Source organism: Lepidothrix coronata, unplaced genomic scaffold (assembly GCF_001604755.1).
Source record: "Lepidothrix coronata isolate B3197 unplaced genomic scaffold, Lepidothrix_coronata-1.0 Scaffold177, whole genome shotgun sequence".
Lineage (NCBI taxonomy): Eukaryota > Metazoa > Chordata > Aves > Passeriformes > Pipridae > Lepidothrix > Lepidothrix coronata.
Window position 1 is genome coordinate 1,337,220 of NW_016690357.1, and position 19,663 is coordinate 1,356,882.

The window sequence follows — 19,663 nt, forward strand, 5'->3', positions numbered from 1 at the left end:
GTACTACAGATTTTCAATATGACTCCCAAGTCTGCAATTTTAAACAAGAATTTTTAAGCTTCATTTTTAAGACTTTGGTTGTATTATATTAATTTTTTTGGTGATTTGCCTAAAATATGTTCATGTCTTTTTCCTAGGTGGTTACATTTTTAGGATCCAACAATATGAATGAGTAATTTAAATTATAATGCCTCTTGTCTCCTTAAATCTGGTAGCTCTGTACTACAGCTTGTTACTTAGATGCTGCTTCTACTACTAATTAGAAACTGCAAATCAAAGCCTAATTAAGCACTTCAGCTATGAAAACTGTGCAATAGCAAAGAGTAGGTGGATTAAACTGTTTAATACTTGACACAGCCTGTGGAATGAAAAATAGAACAGTGAAAGTATGTTCAAGGAATTGTGAAAATAAGGTTCAGATGGTACAAGCTGGAAAATTTATGCTATATAGGCAATGCTGTTCTGTTTTTTTATGCTACCTTCTCCACAACTTCCTTTTTAGGCATACAGATTTTCACAGTTGGCTATGTAATTTAAGAGCCAGATAATGCCTTTTTTTTTTTTGCTCCAGCTACCAGCCCTGTTAGTGTGTATCACACTGAAGTTTTACCAGTGTTGTTTCATATTAGTTAAAAGGGATTTGAGCTAGTCTGTCCATGAGGTTACACTCAGTGCAATCTTGACATGTTGATTTAACCTGAGATGAAAATTACTTAAAAAATGTCAATGAACTGTGAATTGAATTATAGAAGACATAGTTATCACATCTCTTGTCTTGTGGAGTTGAAATCACACCTTTAATTAAACTAGAACAGGTTTGACTAGAGAGGAAACCTTTAACTTCAGATGTAGTATGCACCATCATGCAATCTGTCACAGAGAGCTAATGTGTTGAACTCAATGTCTCCAAGCACAATTAGTAGAAATTTCACTATCAGCTTATGAAAATATGACATATAGGCATTAAGATTTTCTTTAAGGCTGCATTACTAAACTGTGCTGCAGTCAAAGGTTTATACACAGATAATTTCACAGGTAGTAGGGAATAATCAGGGAAAAAAATGGTTCCTGATACAGGATGCTTTTTCTGAATTTGAAGAAATTGTTGAAGGTGTTTCCATCTTTTGATTGTCTAGCCTACTTTAAAGCACACAGCCTTTCCAAAAATATCCAAAATTTTGAATGGTTTTACTTGTTTCATGAAATTTCTCACTAGTGGAGTCCATGGAGTAGTAATTTCAGATACTCTAAGATGTGAAAATCAAATTTAAAATTTAAAATTTTTATTACTTGTTCTGCATGCCAGCAATATGTTTCCAAGTTTGCCAGCTTTGACACATCAATTTAACATGTTGTCAGCAAATCCAATACAGACTGCTCCAATTACAAATATGACATTCTCCAAATAGCTCCTTATAAAATGCCTTTCAATTGATAAATAATCCTACCAAAAAAAAAACCCCAAAACCAAACCAAAAAAAAAAAAAAAACAACAACAAGAAAAAAACCCACAACGAAAAAAACCAAACCAAACAAACCATGAAGGAAATCATTACCTCTTTGGGAATCAAAGGGAAAAGTAAAAACTTAAAAAAAATTATCCTCTATGGTGGATTCATGGAAAAATTTTGATTGCTCCGGGGTCGAACTGAGAATTTCTCCTTCCCCTGTGCATCCAAAATAATTTATGAGTCGATGGTTAGGTTATGATACTTTTCTAAATGGGACTCAGACTCAAGCTCTTCAAAGTGAGAATGAAATTTGTTGAAGTTTCAGTTTTAGGTTGGATTCCCTAGCTACATGGGAATCGTACAAAATAATACAATATTGCATTGTATAAACTATAAATTTTTCTTTGGCAAATCTAAGGATGATCTGTGACTCTCTGGTTTTGTATTCACCTGAAAAGTAAATTGGTGTTAGATAGAGAGTCGGTTATGACTTTCAGGCCAAAAAACAGACAGCAACTGTATTGCTCAAATTTAATGCTGTTAGAATGAATACAGAAAAATTTGGTTTCATTCGAGGACATCACAAATAGTTTCTAGTTGGTCTGTGTAAATGTCCTATGTTTTTATTTGCTTAAAACTTTCGAAGGATGCAATGCATAGTTTTCAAAAGTCAGTCACTTCAGTTGAATGAAAGTCAGCTAAAAGGTGCATATAACTAGTGTAGCAAATTACAAGCAGTCGCCAAACCTAAAAAGTTATTTTGTTGCCCAAAGAAACAGTAGCTGTCATTATCACTCTGTCTCTGTGACAGTGAACACTACCAACACTTATACTGCGAGAGAATTTTATTATAAGTCATTACCAAATTTCAGCATCTCTGGTGAGAGATGGGTACTCTGCAATTACGTTTGGGAACACCACATAAACCAAAACAATCCAATCATGCCATAAGAAATGTAGCTGTTTCTCATGTGATTTCTGTGCATGTTAAGGAGATCTGTTTTTTTTTCCAGTGCACTCTTAAACACAAATTATGTTTTCACTTTGTACCTTGTTTTGTTTCTAATAAAAAATGTGCATGTTGAAAGGATGCATAAACTCAGCAGTCAGATAGAAAGTAAACAAAAAAGATATATGTAGGCGCAATACAATAGAAAGGAAGCCAGTAATGTCTGATCTTTGTTTTCTACTACAGTAACTAGCAAAATATATGACTATTCTTCAGATTCCCTATTAGTTAATTATGCTGTGAAATTAAGGGGAAAAATTCCATTAAGTACTAATTCTCCTTTGTTCTTACTGTTCCTAAAAAATCTTTACATGACTTCACAGCTGACTTGCTCAATTTGAGCAATGTTTTTTTGCCTCTGGTTTGAATGTGATCCAAAGAAGTGTTTGTGCTTGGTACTAATTAACTAACTTTCTACTGATAGGGACTTTGTACTTGAACTAAATAATATTTGATGGTTTGAGAGCCTCTTGCCTTCTGCTTTGATAATATCTAGTGAATATTTTCATTGGTATTTATTTTTCTTCTCAGATCACTACTGAAAATAAAAGAAGAACTCTAACTTTCGTTTAGCACTGAATCTTTTACTGTCTGCTCCCCTTTCTTGTCACACTAAAACTGTGCTTGTACTTGATGTGTGGAAAGATAAAAAATGTTGCTTATACCTCTGAACATTAAGTAAAACAGCATATCTTGACTATAGAGAGACTATTTTTATACCTGTGTCAGCTTTTCCTAAATTGCTTTTCAAATATGTAATCCTGAATTATGCTTTGAATGCCCTTTCTATTTCTGCTTCTCAGTTAACAAAGTCTTGTCTTTCTTTAATAGTAACTTTGATTGATAGAGTTCCAAATTCATCTTTAATGAGTTCTTTTAGTCAAATTTTCAGTCTTTTACTTCTGAGCTTATTTGTTCCAGTGAGACTGTGTGTCTGGCTCTTCTACAACTTTGTCTTTTTCTGAATCCATTGCTCTATCTGTGCCAGTCACAAAAAATGTCACTTGACTCTTTTGTCCAGCTGTTATCAAAAAAGCATACTGATACTACTTGAGAACCTAGTGGTACTATAAGGCCTTTCAGGTAGCAAGAGAGTTTGGGGACAACCACATTTGTGGCTTAGCTTTCCCTTTCTGATCCATGGTCACTCCCATCTCCGTAAGCCGAGTCCTTTGCTCATGTTTGGGCTTGAAGCACTGAACAAATGCTGCTGTCACTCATGGCTCCACCAAAGGGCACTCAATCTCCTAACACAAACCTCTCTGCATGGACACCTGCCTATCACCACAGTTCACCTGTCAGTTCTGAGCAGAGGTTGAACAGGCTGTTGTGAACAGAGATGCAGTGTCAGAGATATACAAAAGCATTGATGCTTAGTAAGGCTGGTATCTTTCAGTACTGTGCACAAATGGAAAGGCATTTTCTCTCTTTGAACTCATGTTCAGGGTAAAATCCTAACACATATTTCTGTCTCCAATTTGTGAATGTCCAGACATCAGCTTAGAGAAAGCTCATCAGTATTCCAAAGTCTTTTCCTCCCTTCTCTAGTTATTGCGGACAATGTCAGCCATCTGTCACCTAGACCTAAAACCTGAAGATCGCATTTGGCTCAGACCACTACTAGTTCTTAACTTAAGTCTTACTTATCCAATTTATGTAATCTCTCTAGGATATGATTTATTTCTTCTTGAAGTGAAATATTCCTTCATATTATTTTTTATTATACTTTTTTTGAGCTACACCTACTATATGTTCTACTAACTGAGACCTCTGAGACACTCAGTTCATCTACTTCAAAGCACACATAGCAACAAACTTCATCACCCTCCTTAGGAAGCTCACCAATCATTTGCTACTGAACTAAAATAAAATGTGTCTTTCTATACTCAAAGTGGTCAGAAAAGCTCACATATTCTGAGTTCAGACATGCACCAAAGACCCCCAGAGTCCTGAAGAGGTTCACAACTGGATCTCTCATCTAAGGAGCACCTTATTCATCAGGATGTTAGCTAAGCTATGGAGTCATGATCCTTTATGTGAGAGTCAAACTGAGAACTAAGTACAGGAGATATATGTAAGCATCACTGAGGCATTCTGGCATGTCATTAAGAGGCCAAAGATCAGCTGGCACTGGTAACAAGAAAGTCTTCTACAGGTACATTGACAGCAACAGTGAGATGGAAGAAAATGTGAGTTTGAACTCTGTCATTAGGCTGAAGAGTTTATGATGAAAAATGTGGAAAAATTTGAGGTAGTCAGCACATTCTTTGCTTCAGTCTTTAGTGGCAAGGTCTCATGTTCAGGGAGACAGGTACCTCACATAGTAGAGGAGGGTCAAATTATTGACTATTTAGGTAAGCTGGACTTACACAGGTCTGACACCAGGTCAGCATGGGTGCTGAGAGAACTAGCCAACATTGCAAGACCACACTTCCTACTACCTTTGGAAGCTTGTGACAATTGTGGGAAATCCCCAGTGGATGAGAAAAGAAAATGTTCTATCTGTCTAAAAGGCAAGAAGATGGATTTGGAGATCTGCAGCCTGTTCAACATCAATTCTGTACCTAGGAAACTTATGAAACAAATCCTTCTACAAGTCTTTTCCATGGTGAGGGAAAGACAAGGAGGAGGAACAGTTAACAAAGATTTACCAAAGGCAGATTGTACCTGACCAGCTTCTCAGTTCCTTTTGTGATCAAATGACTAACTCAGCAGGTATGGAGAGTGCAGTAGATATAATTTAACTTGTTTTTATGAAGACTTTGTTATAGTTTCCCATGGTATCTTCTTAGAAAAATTGAGAGATATGGACTGGTCTGTATTAGGTGGGTAGAGATCTGGCTAGACCAACCAGCACAGTAATCAAAGTCCATGCCAAACAATTTCAAGAGTTATATCTCAGTGGTTGATAACTGGGCCAATTGTGCTGAAGATAGACTGAGGGAAATGCATTTGTTTAGCTTGGTAAAGGGAAGATCTACTTGCAGTCTTCCAGTATCTAATGAAGAGTTTATATAAGATAAAATTAGACTCTCCTCAGAGATCCATAATGAAAGTACAAGAAACAATACAACAAAACTGGACTTAAGGAAAGAGAGAGAACCTCCAGAGGTTATCTACAATTTAAAATTTTGTATGATTTTGGGCTTTTTCTGCATGTAGAATCCTGAATTCTTTTCTGCACAGTACCAAAGCGTCAGTGGATGGGATGTAAGGTGCCTTCATTTACCCTCCTGTGAAGTGGAGGAGGTGGGTTTTCTAGCCTTTCATATGTGGGGCTTTCAAGAAGGAGGCTTCTGTCTATCATCTCCCGTATAAAAGCTGCGTACAAAGAAAAGCATAAGTATTTCTTTAGAGGGATTTTTGAGTAGGTCTTTTTATTTCAGAAGAGAATTCTAAGCTGTGGATCCCAGGCAGATAAGGGTGCTCATGTTCCTGTTTCACATTTCTTACATAGTATTTTTTTGGCAGTTTGCTTTCTGCTTAGCCAGAATATTTCTCTGGGTTTTTATTGCGAGCTGATGGCTCTCCTTGGCAGTGGATCCAGTCTAAAGCTCAGACATCAGGCTCTGCATTATGAAAGAAATAATTATTAGCTCTACATTTGAGCCATTATACAGTGTAACACTGCTAAGAAGAAGGTCAAAAGTGCACAGCAGAACATTCCTCTGAAGTTTATTTTGCAGATAGTCTGTTTCTTTGGTTTTAATCTCTTTTGCTGGCATGGTTTATGGCTAGTTTCATATTTTAGAATTCATGATCCAGAGTCCTACTCATACACAAACCTTCTGCAAATGACTTTTCATACAATTAAAGTATACTGTTTGCTAGTTTTAGTTGCTTTAGATCCAGATGAAGACTGATCGTATTCTTCCTGCATCACTGAGTAGATTAACTGTTTGATCTGCTAATTAAAGGATAGTGGTTTCTGAAAACACTTTGTTAAGACTGTGTTTGATAAATTATTTGTTTGAATTGATTCTATTCCAAGCTGTCTTAGCTTGTGGCTTAGGCATTAGTATTACAAGCAAAATATGTCTGTTACCTACCTCAACCATGAATACATTATATAAATGTGAAATGAACTTTTTCCCTTTGGTTTGCTGATGTGAGAGGATAGGATAGGAAATTCTCACAGCTGGCAGACAAAGAATTACTGTAGTTGCAAAGTGGTTGGAAACACGAATGTTGATTATTTCAATGAAAGAATTTAATTAGGCCTCCTAAGGAACAGGATATTACTGACATCACTGATTGCCAAAATGAGCAAAGCAATACAGCACTTACCATTGCAATATCTCTCTCTTAATGATGCCATTATTAGAATTTGGCTGGCATCCTGAAATGTGTACAATAGCTTGGCAATAGGATAATGATTTGGAAAATCACAGATGTAAGGCAACGATGTGAAAGCCAAAGGTTTACTGAAAAGAAGTCCAGATGAAGCATTTTTAGTTCCTCTCAGTGCCATGTATCTGTAATGTCCTGACTCTTTCTCATTACAGCAGCATATAGGATAATTAAAAAAGGAAATAAAAATCACTGGGTTTTCTTAGTCTCACTTTCCCACAGGCAAGCTTTCATTCCTTTTTAGCTTTACTCCCTCCTTTATTAGAAAAGTTCTTCTACCCTATACTATCCCTATAGACAAGATTTAACAGTCCTTCTGGGAAGTTTTTGGTTTAGTTCCTGCACCGATACTACATTAAGTCAAAGAAACAAGGGACTTCCCCAAGATCCTCTTATAGATCACTTTACAGATATTCAGTTTTCCAGTATGGTGGATTCACTGACCTAGATCAATTTCTGTGCTGCTCTACATTGCAACACTCATGTGATATCCCTAGAAAAGCCAGATCAGGGAAGGTTCCTTTCTTCTCCAACACACCATTCTTCTCCAACACACCTGACAGATAAACTAGTAGCGGAGAGACACAGGTGATATAGCCATAAAATCTGACACTATTTGTACCTCTGACAAATAATTTTCAGTTGCTCCCTATAGTCCTATTGCACCCCTTCTGTAGCATTTAAGCAGTCTAAAATTGCAGTAAAATCTGGCTCATACAATGTGAACTAAGCAGTTTAAATTGTCTGAATTTGAATAGACAAATGTAATCCTAAGATCTTTTATTTTCAATTCATACAAAAATACTTAAGGGGAGGATACAGAGGATTGAATTAAAAAGAAGAGACATATGTAGATGAATGGCACAGAATGGAAGAATGAAGAGGGGATATCTAATCTATATTTGGAACTTATAAATTCTCTTCTCATACTCCTTTTCTGTCTTCTCTGCAGAACAGATGTGGTTTGGTATGCTGGTATTTGAAACAACTGTCTTTAACAGAACCATTTATAGGAGAGATTGAATTTGGGATTCTGTTTTAAAAAAAAAATACTTGTCATGGAATTTACATTTGATATTCATATGCAACTAATATTACTCCTGGTAACTAGGAAAGGAGAAATATTTTTAAAAACATCTTATGGTATAAATATCCCAAAATACTTTGGATTGAGCTTTACATTGAATAGATCTCTATGATTCTTAAAATTTAATTTCCATCTGATATTAAATTGCAGTGAATTCTACCCCAGTCCTCCATCGTGAACATACACTAATAGCAGATAACAAAGCTCTTTTGGCTCTATGTGCAGCTACTTTCAACTCCAAATTCCTTCACACATTTTCAGTTGCTGAGATTACCCGGACTTTGATTACATTCCAACTTTACTCTGTTTGAGCCTGCAGCCTCTATTTCAGAAACAGAGTAGAGCTACCCCTTCATTCCTTTGCCTTGTATGTAGCATTTCCCTGTTTGTGACAGGTCAGCAAGGCCATGCCTCTGCTTCCCCTCTACCACATCCTGAATCTGAAATGAGTCACCTTCCAGGTAATTCAGACTAATCTCTTCCCAATATTATGATGTACCCGGAGGAAATTGCTTGTAAAGCAGTGAAATACCCAAAGCTCACCTTCTGACTATTTATAAACCATTTGTATAACAATTCTGGATTTGTTATTTAGCACTGTACTGTCATAGCAAAATTTGTTTAATAATAAATAATTTCCTAAGCTTTATGTAAATAAACTCATTTTTGCTATCGAAAACAGGTACACAGTTCTTACTGAGATGCATATATATATATGTATATAAGACAGACTTGGACCACAGTCTGTTAACCTCTGAATAATGACTAGAAATCTTCATGACTCTATTTCTTTTTCCAATGGAAGAAGTGGATAAGAATTGTACATTTTCTTAGATCTGAGAGCAGCTGAGTACGTGATGTCCTAGGGGAAAGCAAAAGTCTGTAAGACTGTCAGCAGACAGATTTCTTGCTGCACTGCTTTGACCTGGTGTTTGTATCCCCTCAGGTGGGGTTTTCTTAGATTACTCTTTGTCTGGAAACTGATTGAGAGGTCTTATCGATAGTACTGCTCTCACCTGTCATGTGAGTGTAATCCTGGAAACTATTATGATAAGAAACAGTCTCTGAGAACTTCAAAGGCTTGTTTAGCTGCTGGGAGACAGTACAGTGTTTTGCCATGAGCAAGGCCAGTCAGCTTTACAGGAGGACAAACATTAAGGGTTTTACTAAGACATAGCTGAGTTACTACTTGTGTTACAGTAGCAACAGCTGAAAATGTAAAAAGGAAGTGAAAATACATCTTGAGCCTAATAACATAAATAAAGTCTGTAGTAATGCTTTGAATCTTTTTCAATTATTACTGCTTTTACCCTAAACTGTGACTATATTTTCAGTATTGTTACCTAGGAAAGCTATGGTAATATCCATATACTTCAGAGACGTGTAAAAGCTGTGTAGCTGTGCTAATAAGGAGAATAATTGTCCTCTAAGCTTTAATGATCACATCAAATACCTTTGTTGCCTCCTCAGGACAAATTTTTTTAACTATTTATGGCACTACAGTATCCAACTGGCCAAAACTTGGTGCTGCCATTTTGATCACCTCTTCCTGCCATCTATAAATCCTGATCAGGTGTTCAGGTGATTCATTTTGAAATCTTGTAGTCTGAGTTCTGAGGTCCAAATTTACTTTAAATGGTTCTCTACTAAAGAAAAATGTACAGCAACTCTTGTGTTATTGCTGTGAATGATTGCTGTAAGGTAAAGTGAGATTTTTTTTCCCAAAGAATAAAGCTATTCATGTTTTATCTGTAGCAAGATGGTTTATGTGGAGGATGAGAAATTAGTCTTAAGATGACAAAGCTTAAAACAAATAAGTCTTTATGACACTTCCTTTTCTCGGAGTCATATCTCAATGACTGAATGGGGAAAAGAAAATATGACGTGACTATCATTTGATGTATTGAAGAGCTACTGGTTTGAAGCAGAGCCTCTGGAGAAATGTTGTTATATGCCAAATTTATGACTTAGATTTTTATTCAATGAGATTTTCGAACTTGAATGAGTGAGTGGTATTACAATCACTTGAAGGAAGTTATTTTAAGTACATATCACTTGTGACTGTCTACTGAGGAAATATAACATTGTGGTGTCACAGAGGCCTGCCTCCTGAGGTAGAGAATCTACTAACCAGCACTTGATCAGAAACTACCAAGTATAAATAACAGATCAGAACCTTTTTGTTCGTAAGGAAGATGATATGTATAACTTTTACTATTACAGAATAAATTCTTCTAACCACTACTGCATAAAGTTTGGGCATTCTCTAATATAGTGCAGACCCAGTTAAATAATTGATCAGGTATACCTCTTATTACTTGTTGCTAATGGTAAATTATATTTAATAATACTACAGCTTGATTTTTCTTTTGTCTTAATTTATATTATAAATCTAGAATTACCTTTTAAGAACGTCTTTAAAATTCTCTTTTCTTAGTAAAAGTGTCTGAGAAAGTTTCCAGATGTGTAGGTTTGAACAAAGGTTACAATTTAATTTTTTTTTTAATATTTCTACCTTACTTGTCTCAATCCAATATATATTATATAAAGTATCTTAATAACTCTGAGATTAATCTGCATACTCCTTGCCAAGCAAAATAATTTGTAGAACTAGGAGAACATTGAACCTATTTTGTCAGGACCTAATTAATCTTTATTTACATCAGCAGTGTGCAGCTTTTTCTTCCTGAGGGCCAATTATGTCATTTCAAAAAGGTCAAGGGGCCACAAATCGATATTCAAACTGTTTTTCCAGGTTCAATTAGACTGAGTAAGTTTTTGATCATTTCCTCCCCCAGCCTGCCTTTGTACCTGTCACTCTGAAGAGCAGTGTGCTTGCAGGACCACTGTCCCTAGGAGAAGTTGTTGAGGTCCTGCAGACAGAAAAAAAACTTCCAGCTGTTCAAGGAATTAGTCAATAGGACTCCCTGGGAAACTGCCTTCAGGGACAAGGGAGCAGAATAGAGCTGCCAGATCTTTAAGGATGCTTTCCACAGAGTTCAAGAGCTCTCCATCCTCAGGAGTAAGAAATCAGGAAAGGAGGGCAAGAGACTGGCATGGCTCATTCAAGACCTGCTTTCAAGACCTGCTGGTCAAACTATAAGGCAAAAAAGAAATGCCCAGGCAGTGAAATCAGGGACAAGTGTCCTGGGAAGAGTATGGAGACACTGCCTGGTTATGTAGGGATGGGGCCAGGAAGGCCAAGACACGGATGGAGCTGAACTTCATAAGGGAGATTCAAAGAATAATAACAAGGGCTTCTACAAGTATGTCAGCCCAGAAGCTCCCAGAATACCAACTGTACCCTAGGCTGCATCAAAAGAGTGTGGCCAAGAGGTCAAGGGAGGTGATTCTCTCCCTCTACTCTGCTTTTGTGAGACCCTACCTGGAGTAATGTTCCAGCTCTGGGGTCCCCCACAGATTCATGGGTTCCCAAAATTCATGGACTTGTTGGAGTGGGCCTAGGGGAGGGCCACAATAACTATCAGAGGGTTGGAATACCTCTTCCATGAAGAAAGGCTGAGAGTTGGGGTTGTTCAGTGTGGAGAACAGAAAGCTCTGGGATGACCTTATTGCAGGCACTTACTGGGGGCCTATAAGAAAGATAGGAACAAACTTTTTAGCAGAGCCTGCTGAAATAGGACAAGAGTTAATGTTTTAAACTACAGAGGGTAGATTTAGCCTAGATAGAAGGGAGGAATTTTTGGGATGAAGGTGGTGAAACACTGGAATGGGTTGCCCAGAAAGATGGTAGATGTTCCATTCCTGTCAACATTCAAGGTCTGATGGGACAGGGCTCTGAGCAACCTGATGTAATTGAAGATGACCCTGTTTACTGCTGGGTTGGGCTAGGTGACCTTAGTAGGTCTTCCAACTCACAGTATTCTATAATTCTATGATTATTTTCCAGTGCCTGAATAAGTAATCAGAAGTTGGTGTAGCTGGCAATGAATTAAATTAAGCAAAAAATCTCTAGTTAAGACTCTTTTGCCCATGACAGGTGTTCAGGCTAAGTGCATGTGCCAGCTGTCCTACAGTCTGGAAGATTTACCTAAATCCGATTCAATAATCAAATGGCACTTGTGACCTCTTGCTGATGATAATTCTGTACCAGAAGCAAAAATCAGCAGATGGAATATTTTTCAGATGTGCAAATAATGTAATTATTTACATTATTGTTGTGCTGATTTTATGCTTTCCATAAAGGAAATATGAAGAAATTAATATAAAAAATATAAAGCAACTTAAAAATTAGAAACTGTCAGAGCTTTAATTTGCAACCTATGCAAATTGTCTTACCCTGAAACCATCTGGTCAGAATTAAACAACTATCAAAAATGGGATAGGTCAATAACAAGCAAAAATGCCATGCTGATGCAGAAATGTAAGTGGAATGGAGTAAAATCACCTCTACACAGTGTGTAAGCCTATTTTTATTGATGAGTATGTTCTATCTTTTTTCATATGAAAAAATTTATACCAGATCAAATAAATGGTTATATGCATGTGTTTACATGCATTCTCATCTGTCATCATTATATTTATATTCTCTTTATATTCTCATATATCTTTATATTCTAGTAAACTACTTTTTGATTCCTGAATTTTTGATCAGGAAATTGGAAGGTATTAAATAATCTTAAAAACACTATTTTTCCTTCATGCAGAATGATTCAGGACAAAGAGTTCTTTGGATAGGAGAAATCTTAAAAAGTATTTCTCTTATTTAAGTAGTTCTAACAAAGTACAGTTAATGGGTTACTGTTATGAATATCCATCTTGACAAACAAAGTTTTAACCTTTTCTAATGAACACAATTTCTGTCTCCCTGGAAAATGATACCACAGAGATACCATTTTTAACTTTTCTGTCTATCTTTTGTGTTAGGACTATGACAGCACTTTATGCATGTGAAAGACCCAGAGTTCGTGCTTTACTGAGCAGAAACCAGTGATTTCTTCTTGCCTCTACCTCTGCCTCTACTTTTAATGTGTTTTCTATGTTCTGGAAACTCATGCAGAAATCTTATGCCAGTTTGACAGAGTAAGTCTTTTATTTAATATCTATCATAATCCATTAAGAATTCAATCCTGGATGTTGTCTGTCTTTGTGTAACCATTGGATATATAGACATGGAATTAAGAGTACAAACAGTTATGTCTATATGCAAAATACATATATACAGGAGGCACTTATCCCTGTTTCACTTCAGGGCAACAGGAGTCAAGCTCTGATTTAATCACACACTGCCTTACTTAAAGATAAATGGTAACCAGGGGTAAATGTGTGCAAAAGACCACTGAGGCTACAGTACTTAACAAAACCAAAGAAAAAAAAAGATCAGAAATACAAAAAAACTTAGTTGTGTGCAATTGCAAATATAATTACATATTAAAAGATGAATAGCAACTGAGAATAGCAAAGTTTCATGAAGTCCTTTACATAAAAAAAAAAAAGGAAAAGACTACAAATCTGACTCTCAGTCAACTAATCCTAAGAATAGCCTGAATTTTTACATGCATGACAAGTTCATGTCCTAAAATCCTCTGGATCTTCTAAAAGACATGAAGTCAGTATGAATTTCACATACCTACAAATATCATGTAAACTTAGAACAAGAAATATTGGGCTGTTTATAAGAGAGAGTATAGGACATTTTGTCTATCTTAAGTCAATGAGTTGTATGATGAGTGGCCCCCTAAGTGGTGAAGGTCAGCCAAAATAAATTGGGACAGCTAGGCAAGAAAAAGGATACATTTAGACAAAGTTAATTTACTTTCGGTGCTCTAAAGTATATAATGTTTCCAGGAGTTTTCCTCATATCACAAGCGCTGACTCAACCAAACCTGGATCTAAAAGTGCCCTGGCTATACCAGGGCCATATATTTGATCTAGTGCCTGACCTTAGGACTGCTTGTAGAACACAGAATAGACATGTGACTATTCTCAAATTTGAGTAAAGTAGGATGATCACACTTTTACACAATAAACTCAAATTTTAGTGCAAAGACCGTTACATAACCAAGTGATCCACTCAACCACTAGTGCCGTTTTTCCTGAAACAAAGGCCAACCTGTGGTGCTCTGTGTTGAGCTCAGTTCAGCTTTCTTTACAACTCCTGTAGTTACCCCCTGTATTGAAGAGCACCTTACCTGTGCCTACCTCCTCTTAGGCAGGGAGGCCTTGTGGTGGCCACTGATATTCCACACCCTGACTCAGACCAGTGTTAGTGATTACCTGTGTTGCATATTGAGATTAATATATAAATCACAAGAATGACCAGCCCTCAGGCCAGTGTACAGTGAGAAAGAAAACACATTTCAGTAGGTAATGACGGTGGGTCCATATCCACATATTCAGCCCCATTGTTTGGCTCTACGGGCTCCACACCATCGTCATTTACATGGGAACTGCAAATGACTCATCAAAGATGGTGTTACTGATGTCCCTTTTCTTAAGCTACTGCCTTTACCTCTTAAGCTTGGCAAGTGCCTCTGACATGGCATCCATAGGAGAGCAGCCACTTGCCTCTTCTTGCCTGGATCCTGCTTGCTCCAGATCTCCATGGTTCTATAGGCAGGAGGAGGTCAGCCCTGAGGAGGAGGTCAGAGCTTGTGAGTCCTGTAGTATCAAGGACACTTGATGGCTGCCTGTCCTGACCTACAAACTCTGATTTCTTCAACATGCCTGACAAGGCAGGAAGGCTTAATATTTTAATACCTTATTTACTTATTTGAAGATTTTTGATGTTACATGGGATTTTGATTTAGAAGAGTGATGTAGCAATATGCTGCAATGACATCATAAGCATGATAGAGCAATTGTAATATCCTGTGGAATCACAATAGAAATCTGATTCCCAAAACTGGTCTCTTTATGTTCCATTGTCAGGTAGAAGAATGTTTTATTCTGATTAGAGAGATCCCAAACAGTGTACTGAATAAAAAATAGTCTGGAAATCTTTAATTAGTCTACATTGTGAGGCATTCTGTTTGTATTTGTTTCCTAATAGTTTGCATTTTACTGCTTAATTTGTAAGAATAGATATTGGGGGCTTTTTTTTTAACCCCCGTTTCTGTTTAAGTTATGGCTCTCATCCACTACTTTTACCTTCGAGTACTAGAAGGATAATTGAATACAAGCTCTGAAAGTTGCCAGGGGAACATGAGAGCTTGCATGATGCTGGAGTTATTTGGAGATTTGGAGTCAAGGTCTTTGAGGTAATTGTGCATGACCTTTCAGATCTGAGATCTGTCTGCATTAGGAAGATCTCACTGCACTTGAAATCCATCAGAATTCTTATTTCAGTGACTCCATTGAAATTTAATTTATAAAATCTGTCATCAATAATTAGCATTACGTGTGATCCCTAATTAAAGTTAGTAGCAATGGGGGATCAGATCATTAAAAACAATCATGAAGTGTTATCATTCATTAATAATATGAAAAATTTAGTAATCAAAGAAAATTCAGAATGCTTTGAGAGAAAAAGGAGGTCTATATTTGAAAATAAAAAATGATAATTTAAGGAATTATCTTACTGATTAATTCTTGGGGAATAAATGACATTTAAGTTAAAATTGTATATAGTTTCATCTACCTGGTTTACTTGGATGTTCATATTTCGTTTTTGATATGTACCACTTAAAACCTCATGTAAGGTGTAGGATATATGAAATTAAAAATTAAATACATGGTGTTACTTGACTGAACCTTTTTCTTGTTAGAAATAGGGGTTGAAATAAACTTTTATGAAAAGTTTATTCAGAGGTTACATGCAAAACTCCTTTTTGCTAGGATATGATCTAGCATGCACCACCAGGGAGGAAATTGAATTTCATAACTGAGACCTCTAAAACGTTTAGGTCAGGTGTGTCCAGTCCCTTGGTTCCTTGAAACTCAATAACAAAAACTGCAGCTGTGAAATAAAAATTGGGAAAGATCTCTTCTAAACAAAAATAATTTAATTTTATTCAGATTACCTAGTTTCAGAAAAGAGTATAGACTTGAATTCAGTGGTGTGCAGCACTGCTGAACATAGGTTATGAACTCTGGGAAATGAACTCTGCCCTGGGATATTGTTGGTCTGAAGGGAGCTGGGGTTGCCTGCACTGAAGGTTCCCTGCCCTATCTCTTTCATTGTGGGTGAGAACAGTTTTCAAGTGCATTCTGTCATGGGATGATTTTAGCCATGTTCAACCTTGAGAAAAAGGAGATTCATATGGGCTCTGAATCGAGAGTCCATATTGCCCCTGTGCAGGTCCAAGTTGCTGGACTTCGTAGTCCAAACAATAACAAATTTTATGTGTAACAACAGAGGGGGTGGAGAGTGGCAGCTCAGTTTGAGGAGCAGGCTGACTGCAACAATTTATCTTGGAAAAGTTTTAGCACTAGAAATCAATTTGATGTGAAATTCCTTGTTTGTGCTTTTCCCTTGTAGCCAAATGTATGGCAGGGTTTTGCATGAAAGTTGACAATAATATTGTTTGTTTCAAGGCATTTCAGCTTCTAGAAGAATGCAAAATTTAAAATAGAGTAGTTGAGTGAGCAGGCTGATTTTTCCCAAGTAGTGCTTGACAGTTTCCTGTGGCAGACAGGGCATTGGTCTGCTTGGATGGTTCCTGGGTTGTTACAGCAAGTGCTAACTTCTGTCTGGCTGCTCTGTTCCTATTTGCTGTCCCTTTTGGGCTTCCATGGCATGGTATAAAATGAAACTGGGATAAAGCTACAAGAACACTTTCTTATTAGTTTTATAAGCTAGAAAATAAAAACAAAATGGTTCGTATTCAGAACAATGATTTGAACACCTTATTAATCTCTGAACACAAATGTTTTGGGGCTTTTTACCTTCTCACTGCTCATGCTTTCATTTTTTCTGTTTATTTATTTCATCTTACTATATGTAATATTTTAACCTTTTGATTTCAGGAACTGAATTTGTCTGTGGTTTGGAAAGGTCCCAGAAAATAATGAGAGTGGGAACCCTCAAGTGCTACTGCAATGCAAGAAATTATTGATTAGGCTAAAATCAGATTACTGGTTTACTCCTGCTCTAGTGAGTATTTCATGACCCCTTATATTAAGCTTCAATGTTGTGTAGCATATTTTAGTCAATAAATAGAATTTTACTCTTCATGACCATTGGAAATGATGCACAATGCTGCAAGTATTGATCAAAGAGTGCTCTTCTGCTAATTCCTTTGCTTGCAACAATGTTAAATATTTACAGATTATCCCTTAGTGTTGTGAAGAGTGCTTTAGCCCTGAAAAGGATATTCAGCCTTTGTGCTTTATACTGGTTTTACAAGTACTTTTTCCTCTTTTACAAGCTCTTTGACAAGTTCTTCTTCCACTTTTTTTCAAACAAACGTACATGACATAAAGACTATACTGTTTTTGCACTGACCACTTTTAATGTTTTATTATTAGCATGTTTGTATATATTAATTGGCATTTAGTAAATCAGAATTAAAGAGGAGAATTCCTCAGAAATAAAATCCATCAGTGTCTCATCTCAAAGTGCCTGCCATAGTAGGACAAAAAGAGCTTTATTGTGAGAAGTCAGATTACCAAGAGGACATATTAATTTCAAGTTTATTTACCCAATATTAATGATATCATATGAAAAATATCTGCACACAAAAATTGAGTTATTTCCTTGTTAGTTTTTTATTTTGCTCTTCCTTATTCTCATAAAAAAGTCCCTTACAAGCTTATAGCTGAAGATACAGTGAAACCTTTAGGCTTTTTGTCTCCTGTACTTGTTCACTGACTTCATACAACTGTAATTGCTTATCTTCAATTTTAATACTAATGTATTGAATGCAGGCTTGATATTGTCAGACATAAAATGAAATAAGTTCCAGGAAATCTTCCTTCCAGTGATAAGGTGACAAACGAAAAAGAAAATAAAAATGGATTGTGCAATTTAAAATGAAGTTTGCTCACAGGAGAGTCTATAGCCAGCTGTAATGTGCTATGACTAAGTTCTATATATGCAGGGAAGGATTTTACACAAAAGCATTATAGGAGATGTACTGGATATTTAAAGTAACATGAAGACTGTTCCATGTAATGATGCTTATTTAATCTAACAAGAGCTAGAAGAAAGGTTTAAATACTTCTGTTTGCCCTCTTGCCTTTCAGTATGATGCCACATTATGGAGAAAGGTTGGCAAAGAAAGTAAAACAGAATTCACATGTGCTTCAATGCAACCTCTCTAAAGGTCTTTTTGCTACTTTAGAAAGAAATTATGTTGTAGATATATATGACGGTGCTGTAGAACAATCAGTGCCATAAATTGGAAATTTTACATGACATTTCTGGAATTCCTCTTCCTTTAGGTAGTTTGTGATTAATGGAATATGGATTGTAATGGTTTGAATTCCTGTTGTTGATGCTTTGGGAAGGTTTGGGGCCATGTTTTGTTCAAAGTTCAGCTTTCATCTGAGCAAAAATATAAATATCGAACTTTTCAGACCTTTAGAGTGTAAATGTCATCATGGGCATTAGAAGATACAGAACATTTTTTTTTGAAAAAGCCACATGGAGAGGACAAGGGGAAACTAGTACAAATTGCATTGGGAGATGTCATCCTGACATAAGATATTTTCATAAGAAATTTTTCACAGTAAAAACAGTTGTATGCTTCCCAGGGACATAGTAGAGTTCTCTCACTGGAGGTTTTCCAGGTGCATTTGGACAGAATGCTAGATAATCTGATTGAAACTCCAATTCCCATGAAAGGTTGGACCACATTATCTTTTGAGGTTCCTTCCAGCCTGAAAAGCCTGGGAGATATTCTGTGACTGTATAAAGAACCTAATCTTCATCTAGATGGAAGCTGTGTGAAAAACTGTTGATTACTGGGGACAGGGTTTGGGAGAATTCTGTGGTTGTTGGTGCCCTGGGGTGATAAATAAAGATGGCATTTGTCTCTTTCTTGTCTTATGAATGAGAAAGTTGTTAATGCTAAAGGACCAGTGCAGTGTTTCTCTCTTTTTTTCTCTGTCAGTCCTTCTCCATACATTCAGTAATCTGGTTTTAGTTAGCAGCATTCAAGAAAATGTTTTCTGAATATCTGCAATTTTAACTTCCTTCAGTTCCTGTATACAGCGAAAAATCTTTTTTTTTCCCCCCAAAATATCATGATATTTTTCCCCAAAGCATCAAGAAACTGAGGCATGGATAAAGAGAGCTGATAGGATACTCAACAACTTTTGCGCTTAGCATCCTGCTCAGTTGAATTGATTTGGCCTTCAAAAGACTCCTGTAAAATCAATAGCAATCTGAAACCCCTACATTTTTCCCACAAAATTGCAAAGATAATTGCAATGTAGTCAAGGTGTGAACCTCCCAGAATGATTGCCTAAGGCTGGACAAAACCAGACCCCAGATCTTAAGGTTTCTAAACCTGGGCCTTAATTCTGAGACCAGAATTAATAGTTGCAATCCTCTCAATCTCTACTGACTGGCTCTCAAAATAAGAGTATAAGTTTTGGTAGTGAGAATTGAGTTTAGTTTAAGTGGTTGGGTCCTGTGCTTTTTGGATAATTTCTGTTTAAAATGTATTGCACTGATTTTTCTTGGTGTGTTTATATTTGTGGTGGATGGTTCTCTCTGGTTATATGATTTATTATTTTGCATTACATTTTTGAACTGATTTTTCATCATATATATGTAAATAAATTGCACTGCCAAAGTTGGGAATTGACCTTCCAAGATTTACCTAGAAATCATGACCAGATGTAGCCTCAGGTGGGTTG